The 18,024-nt window shown below is 45.3% G+C and overlaps 1 protein-coding gene across 7 annotated transcripts in view; it reads left to right on the forward strand.

Moving 5' to 3' along the window:
* The window catches only part of TENM4 (teneurin transmembrane protein 4), a 1,681,110-nt gene that overhangs the window by 1,423,330 nt on the left and 239,756 nt on the right, over positions 1–18,024 (forward strand). The window lies entirely within an intron of this gene.

The raw sequence follows: 18,024 nt of genomic DNA on the forward strand, positions 1-18,024 counted from the left end.
CGAGCTTGGTACCGAGGTAGAGATCAGAAACTTCAAGTGCGTTGGAGGCTGGAGCTCCCTCCCTTTTTTTTCTCCCCTTTCTTCCCCTTTTTTTAAATTTTTTTGTCCCCTTCTCTGCCACCCCCTCTATCTGTGAGGGCAGCAGTGCTGAGGCAAGGTGCCCCCTCGGCCTGTCAGAAACCTGTCCCCAAGGGGATGCAGGAGGGAATGCCGAAACGCCAGAGCCGGTTTCGACTCCCGGTGAGCTGTGACAGCGGCATCTGCACCTTGCTCTCAGCCTCAGAGCCTGCAGGAGGCTTTCCACGGCCACATCCCCCTAAGAAGGGCTGAGAGATGCCTCCGGTAAGTATTTGAGGTGGCAGCAGGGCCCCTTCGATGCCCTGAGACTCCCCAGATGGGAGCTGAGGGTGCTCAGCGCCGCCGGGACCGACCGTGCTGCTCCAGCGAGTTTCAAGAAGGGGAATGAGATTCACAGCTCCCTGCCGCAAGACAATGAGTCATAAACAGAGAGGTAACGCTCATTGGCAAAGAAATGTGAGATTTCATCAAAGGTAGTGTAACCTGACGAAGCGCAGATTACAGCAGTGGAATAGCCATGGCCACTCAGGCCGCTGCCATCCCGCTTGAGTGATAATTACTCACGGGTCTGATTTATGACGAAGGAGAAGGCATTCAAAGATATCTTGAAAGAGAGAAAGAAAGGTGAGAGAGAGGTTTACTGCAGCTGGCAACAGCTTAACTCCATTTATGTTAAGCTTCTAAGAAGGTTTCCTACTATGCTGTTATCTCCAAGTAAGGAGAGAAAGTTTGACATTTAATTTGTCCCCCCTCACCACCACCCCTTTCCCAGCTTCCCTCTTCTTTTCTTTTGTTGCATTTGTTATGGTAAAAACAAACTTTCCCTTCAAGGCTTTTCAAAGGAGAAGGTTATCTCCTCTGAATTGTCATCCTAAGGAGAGTAGGGGGAAATACAGTGTCGTATTCATTCAGGAAACTGCTTAAAATTCATATCCTCTATTCAGCTTCCCCCCTCCCCTCCCACCCTGCAACACACACACACACACACACACATCTGACTCCTTGCAGTTGCAGCACATTTAAATCTGAAATCATGTAGATGACACTCTTGTTGGAAATAAAGTCAAACCCACACTCATGCTTTCAACATCGTAATGTATGTTCTTTCTCTTTGTTCATTTAGGGAATATATATGTACACATACACGCATGCCCTCCAGGTGAAAGGAGGGGAGAAAAAGAAAGCAAGTGAAATTAAAGACCTTAATCTCTTCTTTTACTAATTAGCTGAACAACAGAAAAAGCATTGTTCGGAGTCCGTGGTGGGTTGACGACAGTATTGTATTATTGATGTGCTGGTGAGTTAGTTGGAGTTCAGGCTTTTCAGCTGCCTGCTTATTTATCCTCCTCCTTTTTTTCCCCAGTGCTTTTTGCATCGGCTTGTAGACATACTACTTTCCCTGAGGCTTCTTTTTGTGTGGGATTCAGCAAGTTGGTAATAAATATGTCCCACACAAAGACAGGGTGTCTGGGGTCTCATTTGCGTGGTTGTTTTACTTGTTCAATAATCAGAAGTGAAGGTAATGCCAGCACACTGGTGACGTGGTAGGATCAGCTCAGCATCGCGCAGCTATCGGGAGGAAAACAAAGATGACTTCTTATGCCACCTGTCAGCCCATAATCTGGGAGTTCACAGGAATGAGAAGCACAGACCATACAAGCCCATCATGTCTAAAGCCTGATAGATACTCTTCTGACCTCTGTAAATAGATTTAATTGCTTTAGTTCCTTAACGTTCTGTTTCTCTCAGGCTTAGTCAGCTTAAACTTTAAATGATAAAGGCAGGTCTTTATGTTCCTTAAATGGTGAAAATTAGGGAAAGCTTATTTTGTTTAGGACTAAGTTTAATACAGTTAGAGCACTCATTCTAGGAGAATAGTAGCTGTCTCAACAGCAGGACAGCCTGAGAATGCTGTCCAAAGGATTTGTGTTGCACTTTTTAATTGATTGTGGGTAGGTTTTCCTTCCACAGCTGTGTAAACTCAGCCTTAGAGAAGTCCATCCAAAGTAAGTAACACCCAGGGAGCAGCGCCTCTATTACAAATCCCCATGTAAATTGCAAATATAATGCACATGGAACATAAGAAACATGCTACTTTTTGAAGATACAGTAGGCTATTCTTTATCTAAGTTCCTTTCATTCCAGAAAGGTAATAATGTCCGTAACATTATTTCTGTGCTTCCAGGAAAATGTCCAAGTAAACATTCAGATAAAGGCTGGAACAATCTAATCAGTATATAAAAACACAGGCATCTTTTAGGTCTTTTAATTTTGTATTGGGTGGATTACAAGCCTTGTTTGTACTTTTAAGGGAAAAGTAAAAGTCATTTAGAACACGAAAAATCCCCAGTTCTTATTATACTATCAACAGATACTTAAATATAAGAAGAAAAAAAAACCTTTTCAGACTTGTATCTTTTTGCTTTTGTTTTTATTTATATCTGCTCCAGAATATTTTGTTGTTGTTGTTTTTTTTACCTGAAATTATGCAAAATAACTAGGATGTGAACGTCTCCATTTCAGGATATTTCATTCCAGAAACCTTCAAATGAAAAGCCTGATTTGGGGATTCACCATCTGAAAAGTAGGCTGCCTTAGGGTATCTTGGTGGACATTCAAATTTGCTAATTAGTTTTTAAGATTTTTTATCAATCCACTCTATGTGTATACTGGTGTCTAGGTATGTATGTGTATGACTGATGACAGAAGGCATCCAATCCTTACTCTGATTGTTTCTAAGAAAGTAAAAAGTTGCCCTTTAGGGTCAGAACATCAGTCCATGTAGCCTCCAACAGCGGCACTGGGAGGAGAAGCAGCGCAGTGGGGTTCCTGGAGGATGCTGACTGGTTGGGAATGGTCAAACTCCAGCCAAGGAGATGGATCTAAAGGGTGATGATTGGCTGGGAAACAGCAGCTCTTCTCCATTTGAACCAGTAAATAAGATGAAAACTAGTCCCTAAAACCCCAGTGTCTTTAGGGAATGGTGTTTAGGAAGAGCACATCAGCCTGGCCACTGCTATCCATGTCCTGCAGCATCCACAGCTGCAGCCCTGGGGATGTTAGTGGGTACATTGCTGCTCAGCGCACCTCTGAGGTAGGGACGTGGCGACTGTCCCTATGGAGGGATGATGTGCAGAGTGACGAAGAATAGATTTTGAAAAATAGATGACATCTGTGGAAAGCTGACATCTAAATTCCTTTGAGACCGCTGACCGTGCCGCCTCGCAGTCAGAGCCGAGCTGCATTGCCTCTTCCAGCTCTTGCGTCACTGAGCAGCCATTCGATGCGAAGCGTGCTTTTGTCATTCTGGGGGGTCTGCTGTGTTTCTCTGAGTCACTCGTACCAGGCAGGCAGGGAGGCTGGGTGTAGGCATTTGCAACGACCTCCACAGCTGGGAGCCAGAAAATCCCAAATCACCTCTTGTCTGGGGCATCTTAATATTCTTGTATGGAATTTCAGAGGCTAGGCATGGATTTTATTTAATTCTAGCAGAAGCAAGGAGATAGCAGGAATTAAGGTCGGAAAAGACCTCCCACATCATCTGGTCTGACCATCCCCCAGCCACCAATATCACCCACTAAACCATGTCCCTAAATTTGCCTTGTTAATGGAGAGGAAGGAAATGGTACACACATAAATGTTCCTGGGTCAGATCCTAGGAGATGAGTGTGAATGTCATAGGATCCCTGATTTCAGTGGAAAATAGACCCAGTCAGGATCAGTTTGTCCTCCAGAAGACAAAAAACCAAACCCACAACATGCTGCTTCTACTTATGGGGTCTGCACGAGCAAGCCTTGGCCAAGAAAAGCTGTGGTCAGGGAGCTAGCGCAGATTCACATGCTGCCTTCTCCGGTTTGTCTTTGTTCAGAGTGCTGGATTGAAGCAGGAGGTTTCCCCATGATCTTTCTTCTCATTTCTAACTGAACTGACCCAGTCTAGACCTTCTGATTTGTAAGCTGTGTACTGTTTTCTGCTTAGGATTTTTTTTTTATCTTTAATGATCAGCCTTGAGCTGTTGAAGACAATCATCATTTCTAATTTACCTCCCATTCCCGTCCTTCTGAAAGAACTTTCCACCTTTTTATTAAATGATTTGGCCCAGATTTATGAGACAAATCCTTCCCAAGAACACTGTTGAGGACTACTATAGCCTTACTCATGTTCTCTCAAACAGATAAGTTTGATAGAAATTGTGGATTCCTGGCACTTTATAGTGCCTAACTAACCAGATTATCTGCTGCTGCTGCTATGGCTGAATTCCTTTGGTTTCTAAAAGGAGGCAATCCTACAGAAATGCAGGGCAGTTTCTGCCCCAAAGAACTGATGCATGTACTCAATATTTATTTCTTTAGTACCCTTGATGCTTTCGGGGCTGCACAGTTAATATGCGCAGGCCAATCGTGCCGCAGGGTTAGGTGCTCACAGCGCTGGGATGGACGAGACAGCCGCAGAGAACTCAGACTGCAGCAGGGAGCCCCAAAGACACAGCATGTTAAAGCGCTTGGAAGGAAGAATGGTATCATGTAAGGCTGCTTGGAAGTGGAGAATTTTCAAGGATCTGACTGAGGAGAGCAAAAGAACCTTTGATAATGTAATCTTAATAATTGATATTTTCTTCATCTAATAATTAATAATAAATCCCAATTAAATTCAATTTTCTTTTATCTGAGCGGTTTTTTTTTTCCCCACACAAAGGTTTGTGGATGGATGGTCCGTTCTCTGGCTGTGTCTCGTCCTTGAGCACTGCTTTCTGATGCTTCTTTATTTACTACTCGAGTAAGCATGCTAAGTAAGAACAGCAATTAATCTCTGCATCCTTTATCAGAGATTTGCAGAGCCCATTAGCAGCCAGTGTTACTCGTAATGGTAATTCATAATTACAGAAAGGAAACTGAGGAATAGGGAGATATAACCAATCATTTTCCAAATATTTAAGAAACTAAAAATCATCTCTGAATTGTGTTTCCTACCCAAATTTCTTTAAGACCCCCTTCAAACATTTCAGAAGTTCAGGAGAAGCACCTTAAGGAGAAGAATAGTTCAAAAAGATGTTTAGTTTAGCAAGTTTTAAAATATTCAGAAAAAAAAAAACATTTTGGGGAGAATGGTGATGGAAAAAAAAAGGTGGTAGGAGAGAGGCTTGGAAAAAAGACATTTGAAAACCTGTTTATCATATTTTTTCACTGAATTTATCCTCTAATTTGGGAACAGTAAACATTCAGAGTTCAGCCTGAGAGACCATGGCTTAAATATGTGCCTTTTAATTTTAAACAGATAACTAAGCAGTAATAAACATATTAATCATAAGCTTTCTGTTTAGTAAGAGGCATCTCAGGCCATCCGGGGCTGAACCATCCTTAGGAGACATCTCTTTTTCCACCCATCGTGGAGAGATTTGTGGCTGCCTAGGAGTCCGTAGGAGCCCGAGAAGTTCGTTTGGATGAATCTGGTCATATGGGCTTGTCATCAGCCTGGATTTCCCACTGACTTTGCTGAAGGCATCCCCAAATTCCCTGAGATATTTGAAAAATATCACACACATCCTTCTTCCAAATGTATCTCCATGGCAGAGCTGACAACAGAGTTCAGGGTTTGAATTCCCAAGCATCAGCCATTGCCTGTTAGACCCTGGAAGATCAAGGAAGACATTGTGCTGGGCAGCTGGGAGGAGGATCAGATCATGAATTATTCCTGCTCCTATTCACCGTGTGTCGGAGCCGTCCTGTTGAGTTTTTGTTCCTTCCGTTTCACTCTTGCTGCCAGGTGGAAAGATCAGAAGGACTTCAGCCTGTGAGCTGCAGATCTTTCAGAGGACACGGAGCTCCACGAGCGCCTTGCCCTCGCCTGGGCTCTTGCCCCATGACTTCTCTTTGCATCCCGAGGGTGTTTGTTTAACCTGGCAGCTCTTTACCTTCAGGATGAGCCAAAGGTGAGAAGCAAATCATTTGCCCTAGGACCAGATTCGTACCGCTGATTATCGGTGGGAGGCATTTGGGTCAGATTCCTAGCGTAACGCGGGTCAAATCCTGACCCAGCTGAAATCCTCTGGGCTCAAACAGGGGGAGGTTTGGTCAAGAGTGGATAATCTGAATACGCAAGAAAGGCAGGGTTTTTTTTTTTTTGCAAAGAATAAATATCCCGAAGAGAACAAAGCAAAGTTATGATTGTCACATTCAGCGAAGGGCAGCAATGAAATGAGTCACCTTTCCAGGCCAGTAGGGAACACACTGAATCAGTTAAAGCAGATTTATAGCTTTTTAGCTGTGATAAAACCATATCAGTGTGTATATGAATTTACATAGGAGTAGTTTTTTTTTTTTTTTCTTGCTTTTAATGCAAGCCACATTGAAAAGTGTGCACAAAGGAGCCCCACTCCGAGGAAAGACAACTGGAACAAATTATATGCATTCAGACTTGTTAAACTGAATTGGCAGCAGAAATATTCCTGGTAACCTGAGCGTTACAGCAGCGTTGGTATAGTTAAGGTTATGTCAGCATTTCCATTAGAAACCCTTACTTTCAGAGGTTTATATCTGCAGTAAAAATTCACTGTGGGTTGAAACTTGACAAGCTGTGCAAGGTCTCATCTGAGACAGATTTTTTTTTTTTCTTTTTACCTTTTTCCTTACAAAATTGGGGAGAAAAATCTGTTTGAAGAGTCAAGCTACAAGAGCGCAAACAAAAATAGCAGCTTTCTGGCTTTGATCCTTTCCGATGTTAAAAAACCCCGTTCTTTTCTTTATAGTGTAACCATCAAATGTGCAACAAAATCTTGCTCTGAAGAAGGAATTAATCATTACACTATTAAAGGAAATGAAACATTAATTTATGGCCCATTAGATGCTTTTTTCACTGCAGGACTGCCAGTGTTTTGGTCTACCTCAGGTTATACTGGGAGATTTGTGACTAACATGAAACAAAGCCCCCAGAGGAGCAGATCCTGTGCAGGAAAAATGCTTCTGGGCAGCTTTAGAAGAACAAAACATTGAAGGCAGAGTTGTCCAGAGACCGGAATGAGTACTCGGCGTTCAGCCTTCTGGTTTCTGCCACGGGCTCCTCAGCTAAAGAACTTAACCTCGCTTTTCTCCATTGTAAACGGAGGATATCGCAAGCTGTTGGCCTCACTATCCTTCTAAACCATTTCCTCATCTCTCCAAACCTATTGATATTAACAGAGCTGCCATGGCTTACGCTAAGTTGAATGAGGAGGGAAGGGATCCACGTCTCCATCCTCGCAGACATCAGTTTTCAGAGTCAGTGCTAACCTTTTCCCTAAATCCTTTCAGATTTTGGGGTGCACGGCTCCAAACTCGTTACTTCTGGGTACGCATCACCTGGGACCCGAAGCCTTTGCAGTGAGGTTGTTGTGGGAGTCTTTGTGCGCTCCCGATTCCAGCAGGGCTCTGTGTCTTCTGTGCTTTGAAAGCCGTGGCTGATGCTCATCAGAACTTTTTCCACTCGCCAGATGAAAGCCGGCGTGGAAGTGCAAAGCATTATAAAATTCAGGAAGGAAGGCGGACGCTCGTGCGCCCGGGCTGCCTGCTGTTGTTACTGTGAAATGGATCCCTCAGTTGGGAACGAGCACAAACTTTGGGGAGGCTTGTTCCGTTAGCTGTTCTCAAGCCATATGTCTCCCGTTTAAAATGAGGACCTGGGGGCTTTGAACTTTATTTATAAGCTGAAATCTGCTGGCCACTGTGAACCAGCGATTAATTTGCGAGGAGGAAGATGCCAGAAGTCTCGTTCTGACCCGTGCCTTCTTTCAAACCAAACATGCAATAACTGCGTAGCCTCAGAAGATGTCCCCCCCGCTTCCTCCTCCATCCTTTCTGCGCTTTGCATTATTCACTGTTTATTGTAACACGCTATTCATCTCAACCACGGCTTTCAAACCGTCGTGTGACCCCAGCAAATTCCTGGAGTAAAGCTGTGGTAGCTGTAGGTATTCCGGGTGGAAGCTCTGAGTAGAAGGGAAAGGATCAGGTTAAAACGTTTGAGACAGAAGCTCAGTGGAAAAAGTGCCTTGTGTGTAAGTTTTCTAAAAAAAAAAAAAAAAAAAAGAAGAAGATATTTGGAACATGTCATGGGGGGATAGTGCAGCTCCCTGCTGCGTGTGGATGAACCATGGGTGTCCTTTGAAGTCGCTTCCCATGTGCACCTGGGTGCGAAGCAGTAGGGTTGTTTGGTTCAAGAAAGGGCAATCCCTAACAGCATGTCTAACAGCAGGACCAAGCCCCCGGTGCCCACGCTTGGTAGTAAAACTGATGCGATAGACAGTTATGGCACAGAAGAAGCCTTTGATCTCGGAGGGGTTTATATGAAAGACTGTCACAGTACCTTAAGAGTCAATTGGGTTAAGCCTTTGAGGACTACGAGTGTACGTGTCCCACCTAAGAATTCGTTTTGCTGGCAGTTTGGAGAACTCCAGAACTGGGAGGGTTAAAAGCTGTTTGCGTGGCGGGAGTTCACCACCACGGGAATTGAGGCAAAGCCCCACGTACAGGTGGGGATTAGCTGTTTGGGGTTTTATGTGCGTGAATGGCCTCACCCCAAAATCTACCACCACAACTTGGCTGCTTTGCAGCAAGCAGAAGACCGGTGGCTCTTCCCAGTTCGTGCCCAACAGGCTGCCACCCGACTGCCACGAATAAAAGGGGGATTGCGGCCACGGTTCACCTCTTACAGCCTCAGAAAACATCTTCTGAGATCCTTGGGTGGAAATGGAAACGGGGTGGCGCGCTCCCACTCCGCTCTGCTGGTCCATCCCCAGCGGGGCCGGCTGGGGGAGCGATGCCACCAGGTGTAGGTGTCCTGGTGGCGACGTGTCTCGAGGGTTTGGCCTGGCTTTTAACAGGGAAGACCTAACAGATCTTTTTGGTCTTCTTGTGTAATAATTCAGCCTGTTACTGAAAGCCTACTAATTAAAACCCATCCCATACAAAGCAGATAAAATGCAGCAAAAAGGCAAAATGGCTCAAATCATACGATTGCATGACGGAAGCTAATAAAATGCACACATTTACTCTATCGCATTGCTGCTTACAAGAGATCAATTAATGTTGGCACGTCAGAGTAGCGTGAAAATACACAACCATTCACTCAAAGCAGCAGTGGGTGGAAAGACGAGTGGCTCCAGGAACCCAAGCTACTGAAGCCCAGAGCGACCGAAGTGGCTCAAGCAGCAAGCGGTCCCACTGGCAAGCGGCCAAAGGAACAAGGCAAGACTGGCCCTCGTTAATTGCTTCCTAATTGTTCCCAATCTTTCACTTCTTAGGACATCAGTGTGGCTCGGAAATCGACTCCTGCGAAATACAGCGAGAGGGTTCGGGGTGCCTTTCTGCATAGCCTAAAAATTGCTCTTGTTGCTCTCTTTTTGGCATTGCTGCCTGGCCTAACTCAACATACCTTGGCTGGGCAGAAAGTGATGGGCAGTCGTTCCCTGTTCTGTGCAGATATATCGCTCCTTTCGGGATGATCTGAGCTTTTTTCCGCCATGTGAAGTTTCTGTAGGTTTGCAAGATACTTCTAGCTGTCCCACCACTTCAGTCTCTTAATCTGAGAGTGTTTCATTTTCTTTCTGTCTAAATAAGGCCTGGATTGTAGAGACAAAAATCTGCCTTTAAGAATTACTGAGGTTAAGCAGGTTGTCATTTCAGCATTTTGGACACGGGATGATAGGCGTTCGATAAGTACAACGTGCTGCAGACAGGAAAACCATTCTGAAACCGTAAGTGGCCATATTTCTTTCCAGCATTTGGGGGAAGAAGTGTTACGGCGGCCAGGCCAGCAGTAGGAGAGTCAGTGTCATCATATGCACTATTCAAAGTCAGCCAGCCGTGGCAGCTCAGGAATTGGACTCCAGGTTCTCCCACGTGAGGGGAGATTTGAGCTCTGTGACCTGCTTCAGCAAAATTAAGGTAGCGACACATGCCTCATTAGCATGACAGCGTTGGGAGTGGGCTTGGGAGATAATATAGTGCCGCAAGACCTTGGAGCGCGTCAGCAGGAAAGCTCACGAGTATAAAATCGATGCTTTTGATACATTAGGTGGTAATGGAAGAAGCACAGCACAGAAGTGGTATGATGGGATGATTTAGTTATAGCCATAAATCTAGCGGCAGTAGCAGTATCGTGGCGATGTGATAGGACACAGCGTTTCAGGAGGAGCGCGGCGTAAAGGTTCGTGCATTTCTCCGGTCGGGTGCTGAAGCACGTCTGGGTAGGGGATGGCTGCTGAGATAAATGACGGTGGTTCAGCCTGGCTCATACAGCGAGCTGGCAAAATGAGAACACGTCGTAGTAAGTGGACGCTTGAGGTGGAGCTACCTGGGTTCTGTGTGGGGATTTCTGGTGTGGAAACATAGTGAAAGGAAAATCATCACGGATCGCTCCAGGTTAAGCGTAGCGTTAAAACCGATGCTTACACAGTGCCCCCCTTCCTTGCCTCACCCTGCCTGGCCACGTGTGGATTTTCTAAAAACTCTGCAGGGTCTTGTTTCAACAGTACAACGACTGCCACTTGATGGTTGCTTGTGCTGTGTTTTAATATAACACAACTCTTTTCCGTGATAGTCAGCTTACACCGCTCTGCCCAAATCACCTTAAGACAATTTTTCTCCCTAAGCATGACCAGCTGCATGAAACTCTCGCAAGGATCTCCATCCTACCTCAAGCCATAGAGTTCCTCGTTCAGGCATCTTGTTTTGAAGTTCACTCTTCCTCTTAAATTGCCATCATTTTTTGCAGGTAATTTTGCTGAATGTATTGCATTCACTTTATCTGCGCCTCCCTAATAGTATGGGACAGCTGAGGTTGGTGTAACTTCACGTGTGCGACGAGTACCGAAGAAAGAAAGGTCAGGTAAAGACGGGAGAGTGACATTGCTTCCTGCCATTAACATATGCTTGAAAAATATTAGGATTGGTGCTGAGGAGTAGCGAGGCAGAGGGGACAAAGCAGACTGAAGGGGTTTTATAGAATGAGTTAAAGAAGTCCTTACTGTTGCTGCCTGTAACTTTTCTGATCCACCAATGAAACTTGAAACAAGAGGTCGTCTCAAAGGGTAATAGCTTCCAGCCAAAATGTGCTCCGCTCTCCCAGACCACCCATCCTTCCTTCATCAGCGAGGTCAAAATAATAGCGGCGCTTGACACTTTTACACAGATGGGGAAAATCCATTGTGTCACCAGTAGATATTTCCAGAAACCTAACCCATCTAACTGATTTTAATAGCAGAAGCAGTTGCATTGCGCCTTCCCTGTATGTATCTCTAAGCAATTAGGAACAAGTAGGTCTCCTGGTACCTCCTCGAATCAGATAAGTGTGATTATCTCCATTTTACAGAGGTCACGAGTGACTAGCCCGAGGTCACCCAGGCATTCTGTGATACCATCACGGCGGGATTCATCTCCCCCTATTCTCCCGTTTCTGTAACAACCGCTACACGATGTTCTTTCCCAAAAGCTACACGGAGACACTTAACTCAATTGAGTGCTTTGGTGCAATTGATTTCTAACAGTCTGCGAGCCATTTCCTAGCCCTGATATCACCTGCCGAAAATGATTCGGTATGATCAGGAGTTTTCCCCAGTTTACAGAAGACCTCCGTGCCCGTGCATGGAATTCGTATTAAACCACAAAAATACAGAGTTAGACATCCACACGCCATGTCTGTCTAGATCTGCATGAAATATCCCATTTGCTTGTGAAATGGTTTTCAAATAAATGGCTTTCAAACGAAGCTGAGAATTTTACCAGGGCATCTTAACTTCCTATCTGAAAATCAGGGCCTGGTTTTTAGTCCCATGAAGATCTGAGCAGGGAACTTAGGCTTGTGTGGAATATTGTGGTTGCTTCTGTTTAAAACAGTTCGACTTGTCTTCCATTTCTTCTCCATAAAAACTCTTGAGCAGTTTATATCAGTGTCAGTCCATGCCAGAAGTTCCTCCAATCCATCTTGGGGTAAAACACAAACAGTTCTCCTCTGACTGAACTGTGAGTTGGTTGCTGTCATCTGGAAAGCTGAGTAAAGCCCTTTAATTTATGAAATGCTACGTAGTCCTCAAAAGATTGCCTAAATATTTTACTGCATGTCACTTTTGTTGGAAACCAGAACCCATATTCGCCGTGCCATCCATTAAGTAGAACCTCTTCAAATTACTTCTGCTTCTAAATGGGAGTTTGTATGTGCTAACTTTTATCTGGCAACTTCAAACACGTCTCGGGGCACTTGCATCTTTTTTTCCTGTTTGTCTCCACCTTGGCTTAGCGTAATATTTACGTGCAGGATTTAGAGGTGGGCTTAAAGCTTTCGTTTAATTTTGTTTTCCAAATTGTTCTGTGTAGGGCACTGGGAGGGGGTAATTTTTGAGGTCCTTTTAAAATATGGAAAAGTTTGATCTGCTCAGCTGCTAAGGATGTTTGCATGCTACAATGATTGAAATTGTACAAAATGAATGTGTGCAAGAGGCAATGGTAAAGTACTGTATTTTACAGCATGGATTTCCTTGGAAGTTTTTCAGCACAGTAGCCAGAGAAAGCTTATTTCAGACAGACTGAGGAAGCGAAGAAAGAGAAAGGATCTTTAGAGACTGGCGTAAGGGACTTGCATGGCAGAAAGATAACCCCAAACACACCTGCGCGGCAGAAGCAGGAGGTACTGCTTAGGTTTGTACTTCATCTGGCACTCGGGCATTCCCTCGGCGAACACCCGAGTGCTTTCTGCTGGCCCGGCTCGAGTGTCCCTGGGGCTCCAGCCGCAGCGCCGGTGGGTTTCCACAGGGAACAATGCCTGCTTGTTTGGACTCCAGTGTCTAAGGTGGAATTTCTAATGGTGTGAAAAATGAGGGGAGAAAAGAGGAAAGAATAACCCAAACCCCGAGGCACAGCGCTCAATACAATTTCTCCAACGTTGCCCTCACATCCAGTCCTCCTCGCCCAGTCCTTACCCCAGTGAAGTGGGGTTGTGCTGCTGGTGTTACTCTGCACAAGGAGGGCCTGGCATGCCCGGTCCCACAGCCTTAATCCGTCCTGCTAGCCTTTGCACTTACTGAACCGCAGCTCCTCTTGTGTTACGAGTTTCCTCGTGTTTCTCATTTTGCGCTGTAAGAGCCCCAAGCCCCTCACGGGGTGACTGCACGCCTGTAAAAACAGGAGTTTTGTAGTTTCAGGAAAATTCTGCCCGAGCCTCGGAGTGTTCCATATAAAAGGTGGGAGGTGAGAAAAAGGGAAAAGATTATAAGGATCTGTCTGTGATTTCTGCCACTGCTGTGCTTTTGGGAGGAAGCGGCTCACCTGGATGGAGCACTTGCTGCAGAAGCCAAACTTCTGGCAGAAAAAGAACATTAAATTCCAGCCTGCAAACATGAAAGAGAGGAGGAAGAAGAGGGCAGAAAAAGGCCGAAGAGCACTGAAGAAAGCTTTGTTTCACATGCATTTCAGTTTAACTTTGGCCTGGTGTACTTCCTGGGGTGTTGGAGTGCTGTAAATTGGAAGCGCTCAGGTTGGAAACAGGTCTGAGCCACTGATTCCTGAGCCCAAACAAAGTTGCACTTACTGCCAGAAGGGTTTATTCAGCCTGCTGGACGGGAGCCAAAGGAACTGACCGCCCTGCGAGCTGAAACCAGTGCCAGCCAGCCGAAGAATAACATTGCTTTGACTGAAATGGCAACTGTTTGTTTGTTCTTCCAGCAAAAAAAAAAAGGGGGAGAAAAGCAGCTTTTAGTGCTGGTGGTGAGAGAGAAGGTTAAAAATCGAAGGGAGCAAAACAAAGATGATTGTGAAAGAGCGTGAAATGTTAGGGGCAAGTTTTTCCCCTTGGTTACACTTCTCTGCCTGGTCCTTGCTGGGGTGTGATTAAAAGCAAAGCTTGTTCTTGATTAGTTTTAGCACGTGCATTTTTTTCCTTCTGCTAAAATACAGTAATTTCCTCTCTATCATAAATTCCCCTTCCCGATGATGTTTGTAATACACCAGACCCACTGGGCACTGTCAGCACGGTCACAGCAGTGTGTGGTGGCTCTGGCAGCCCCCAAATCAGAGCTTTTCACCTGCGGGTAGAGCACTGGGTGGAACAGCACCTGAAGCTGTGACCTGGGGCCTGAGTTCTCCGACCTTTGCAGGAGCTCAAGGCGAGCCAAACAACGCAAGCTCAGGTGTTTTCAGGTCTGTTTTCAAGGGAGCTGCTCTAAGAGAGGCTGGCACCACCCAACAACCACAGCCAGAGCCAGGTTGCTGCCTGTCACCCCCCCATGCCTCACTCATCCTCAGGGAACATCCACCTCGCCCTCACTAGCAGCCGTGCAACTATCAAGGCAGCTTTTTCTTCCTTGTTAGAGCTTCTGGTAAGACAAATAATCCCAGTTAAGGGATACTGCCAGTGATATTAGCAACATTTTTTTTTTTCTGCGTGTGACAGGGCAGAGCCTGCCTTTGGTTTTGCTAACTCCAGGCATGGTTGGTGCTTAGATTGTTGTGCCAGCCCCTGGCATTTTTCAATTACCCAATAATTTCCAGCCTGCTAAAAGAAGAATAAAATGAAAGTTTCTAGCCTTCTGTATTCTGGAAAACAGATTTAAATGCGATCCAGCTGCAAGCATTTGAAATGCAGAGGTATAAAGAAAAGCCAAAATATGTTATTAAAACGCATTTAAATCATATTTCTAATAATGAAAGTATTTAAATGTCAATGTAGTTAATTGCTTCTTTAAATTTCAGAAGTATATAAGTCAATCACACGGCCTGGGGGGGCCCACCTCTTTGTGGCAAGGCTTTGCCCAGCTCTTGTGGGGTGGGTAGACGAGGCAAGGGGCAGCAGCTGGGGAGGGGAAGGGTCAGTCTGATGCTCTGAATGAAGCACACCAAGAGGTGTTTTCCACTTCCATTTTGCAGATGCTGTCGGAGAGGAGCAGCTGCTTACGCAGATACTGCAAAATGTAGGGTCGATGGCAGAAGCAGGAGATGGATGGGGAAGTGAGAAAGGAGAATAAGTCACCATCTCATCCCTTTTTACCTTTAAATACCCTAGGAGGTCTTCATCTCCCCTGTGTACTGCAGGACTGGCACTTGGGTGCAGACTGGCTTGTTCTTCCTTGTTCTTCCTTGCGCCAAGCGTGCTCTGCCTTGGAATTGCCATTCTGGGCATTTAGAGGGGAGGCAAAATGACAGGCTAAGTGCTGGCATTGCTAATACCTCAAACAAATGTTTTTCGGATTAATTAAAATAAATTGGCGTAAGAAGAAACACAGTGTGCGTCCTCAAAAGTGCAAAGTTGTTTTCTAATGCAGGTTCCTGTTAGAGCAAGTGCTTTAATTATCTCTGTTTGTGCTCGAAAGCAAATTTGGACTTTTTTTTTTCTTAGAAATCAGCCTTGCTTGATTCCCATTGCTGTTTAAAAGGCAGCAGTGTGAACGGGAGCTGTCCGTAAGCACGAAGTCTGTTTTCCCCTCTGCACACAGGCTGCTCCCTTCGGGCTCCCTTAGGAGTGACCTAAGCACGGCTCTAGGTAAAGAACTTTAATCTGTGTTTGTTCAGAGTCACTCTCTTGGTTTGCATTATTTTATTATTTAAACATACTGAGCTCCGGTAGTTCATGAGCAGCACACCGAAAGACAAAGAGCTGTGGTAGCAGGAAAACAAGCAGGTTTCCCTCCCTTGATACAGAGCTTAAAAAACAAATTAAAAGACTCAGTGCAGTTGTCAGTCATAGAACAGTCCCATCACTATCGGTAGGAATGGGAAAAGTCATGTGGTTGTAGTAGTAGTTACTGGCCAATTCCTTGAAATAAGCATTAATTCAAAACCATATTTGTTATCATTGCTAGATTCCAGACTGGGATGAAAATTAATTTGCTAATTGCTTTCTTTGTCTGTAGAGTTCAGCAACTTCTGTGCTACCTCCTCCCCTGTAAGCAGCACCAGTTGTGTGTTTTTAGAGTTACATCGGGTTGCCCTAACACACTAGCCGTGTTTTGCTATATATATGGAAACCCCGAGGGATGCTCTCTGATCTTGCTACGGTTGGTGCTGGTGCTTCCCAAACCCTCGGCTTGTTTACGGGTCAGGGCTCAGCGATCCCTGGGGTGCCCTCGGCCTCTGGACGTTCTGGGGTTCTGCGTCCAGGACGGTGTCAGGTTTTCTCTTTAATCATGCCGTGAAACCAAAATCTCAACCGCTTCCTTGGGGTTCCTTAAAGATCTCGTGTCATCTTTGTAATACATGGGTACCGATTCCCCTGTCCTAGTTGCATTCTGATTTCAGTAATTTTATTCCAACCTTTGCAGATCTTCCGTGTCTTTGTAATCTGTTAGTCTTTTTTTTATATATATAATCAATTTGTATTTGAAACTTTTCGTTTATTGTTCAGCAGAATGAAATACCAAGGGCTGGATTCCCCAGGAGATCAGTGTAGAAGATCAGGTGGTCCTTTTGTACCATAAGACTGTGAGTCTGTGCAGTGTTGTTTCGTGGCTTTAGGCAGCTGCAGTGTGCATCACCGCTGAGGCACTCAAATACAAGCCGCGTGTCTCCAGGGTCTCTTTACCTGCTGCAGAGCAGGGTGGGGAGGAGCAGTCCATTAAATTGTCACAGAACAGTCCAAGATCATCAAACCTACCCAGATACAAAGCAGAGTTATCTTAATGGTTGAACACCACCTGGCCGCTGTCTTCCAGTCACTCCCTTTGGCGTAGACTGGAAACTCTCGCACGCTCCGGTCGCCTTTACAATCGTTGCAGACCTGCAGCAGAAGTTCGTGGTTGTGCTGTGTATTGAGAGAGCAAATGCCAGGATAGGAAAGTTTCTGTTGTATGAAATAAAATCTTCCTAATGCTCCTGATTATGCATCCCAGCTGTCCTTGTTTTGCAAGTCCAATGATTTGAGTTTTTGTAAAAATGTTTGTTTATTGGTTTTTTCCCCCCCTCTCCCTGCTCATGCACACACCAGGAATTCTCTTTGTATCGTCGCTCAGCTTTTATTTCCAGCAAAATAAAAGAAAACAAACCACAGCTAATTGGCTCTTTGTTCTCAATTTTTTTGACAAGTGACAAACACTGAGATCAGCCTGTAGTGCATATCCTGCAGCGGTCATATGGAGCCGAGTTAGTGAATCTCAAATTCCCCGTAATAGGCTCCCACTTATCTTCACGCTGGCTGTGTTTGGGGTGTGTGCGTTTACACACTCTATGCCCCGAATGCTTCCAGTTAAAGGGGTAAACTAAAACCTACCAACACTATGTGGGAAATAGCGCTCGGTATTTAGGCATAGCTCCTATTCTCTGATTATTTTTCTGGCTTGATTTCATAGCTCGTGAGGAAAATGAGGTGTTTGAACCGTCTTGCTAGGAAATGATGAGGATTTGGACAGCGCTCCGAGGGCTGTGCTCAGCCCAGGACACCCAGCCATCTGTGCACAGGTCGCCTGAGAGGTGTGCGTGGCTGTGTCAAAGCCTGTCGGGGCGTGCCGTCCTGGAGGGGCTGGTACTGCTCTCGTTTAAGCCAAAAGCAAAATCTCTGTTTTCGCTGAGAATGGACGAGGCCCAAAGTTCGGGTAATCGGAGAAGGAAGAGGCTTCCCTCGATGAGTTAGGGCACTTACGGCTCTACCTTCGTCTCCGTCCATCTATGCCTTGTAAAAGTCAACGGACTTCTCACTGCTGGGGAGAGGATTGCATCAGATAGACCATGGAATTAAGAAGTTACTCATTACGTTCTGTTTTCATTCCCCTTTGTGTAGGACAACATGGCCGAGCCTTGTTGTTAAATGTCTGGAAACTGCAATGGAACCAGAAGTGAAATATCACAAGGGTTTGGTTGAAGTCCTGCCCGCCGTGATATCCGCTGGATGATTTATTTACCTTTCCCATAACTAGTCTTCATCATGTTTGTACTGAGATGGCATGATTTCATCTTCTTAATTTACAAGTGCCCTGGTTTCTGCCAGTGGGCAGC

This window comes from Anser brachyrhynchus, assembly GCF_964034855.1.
Source record: "Anser brachyrhynchus genome assembly, chromosome: 1".
Lineage (NCBI taxonomy): Eukaryota > Metazoa > Chordata > Aves > Anseriformes > Anatidae > Anser > Anser brachyrhynchus.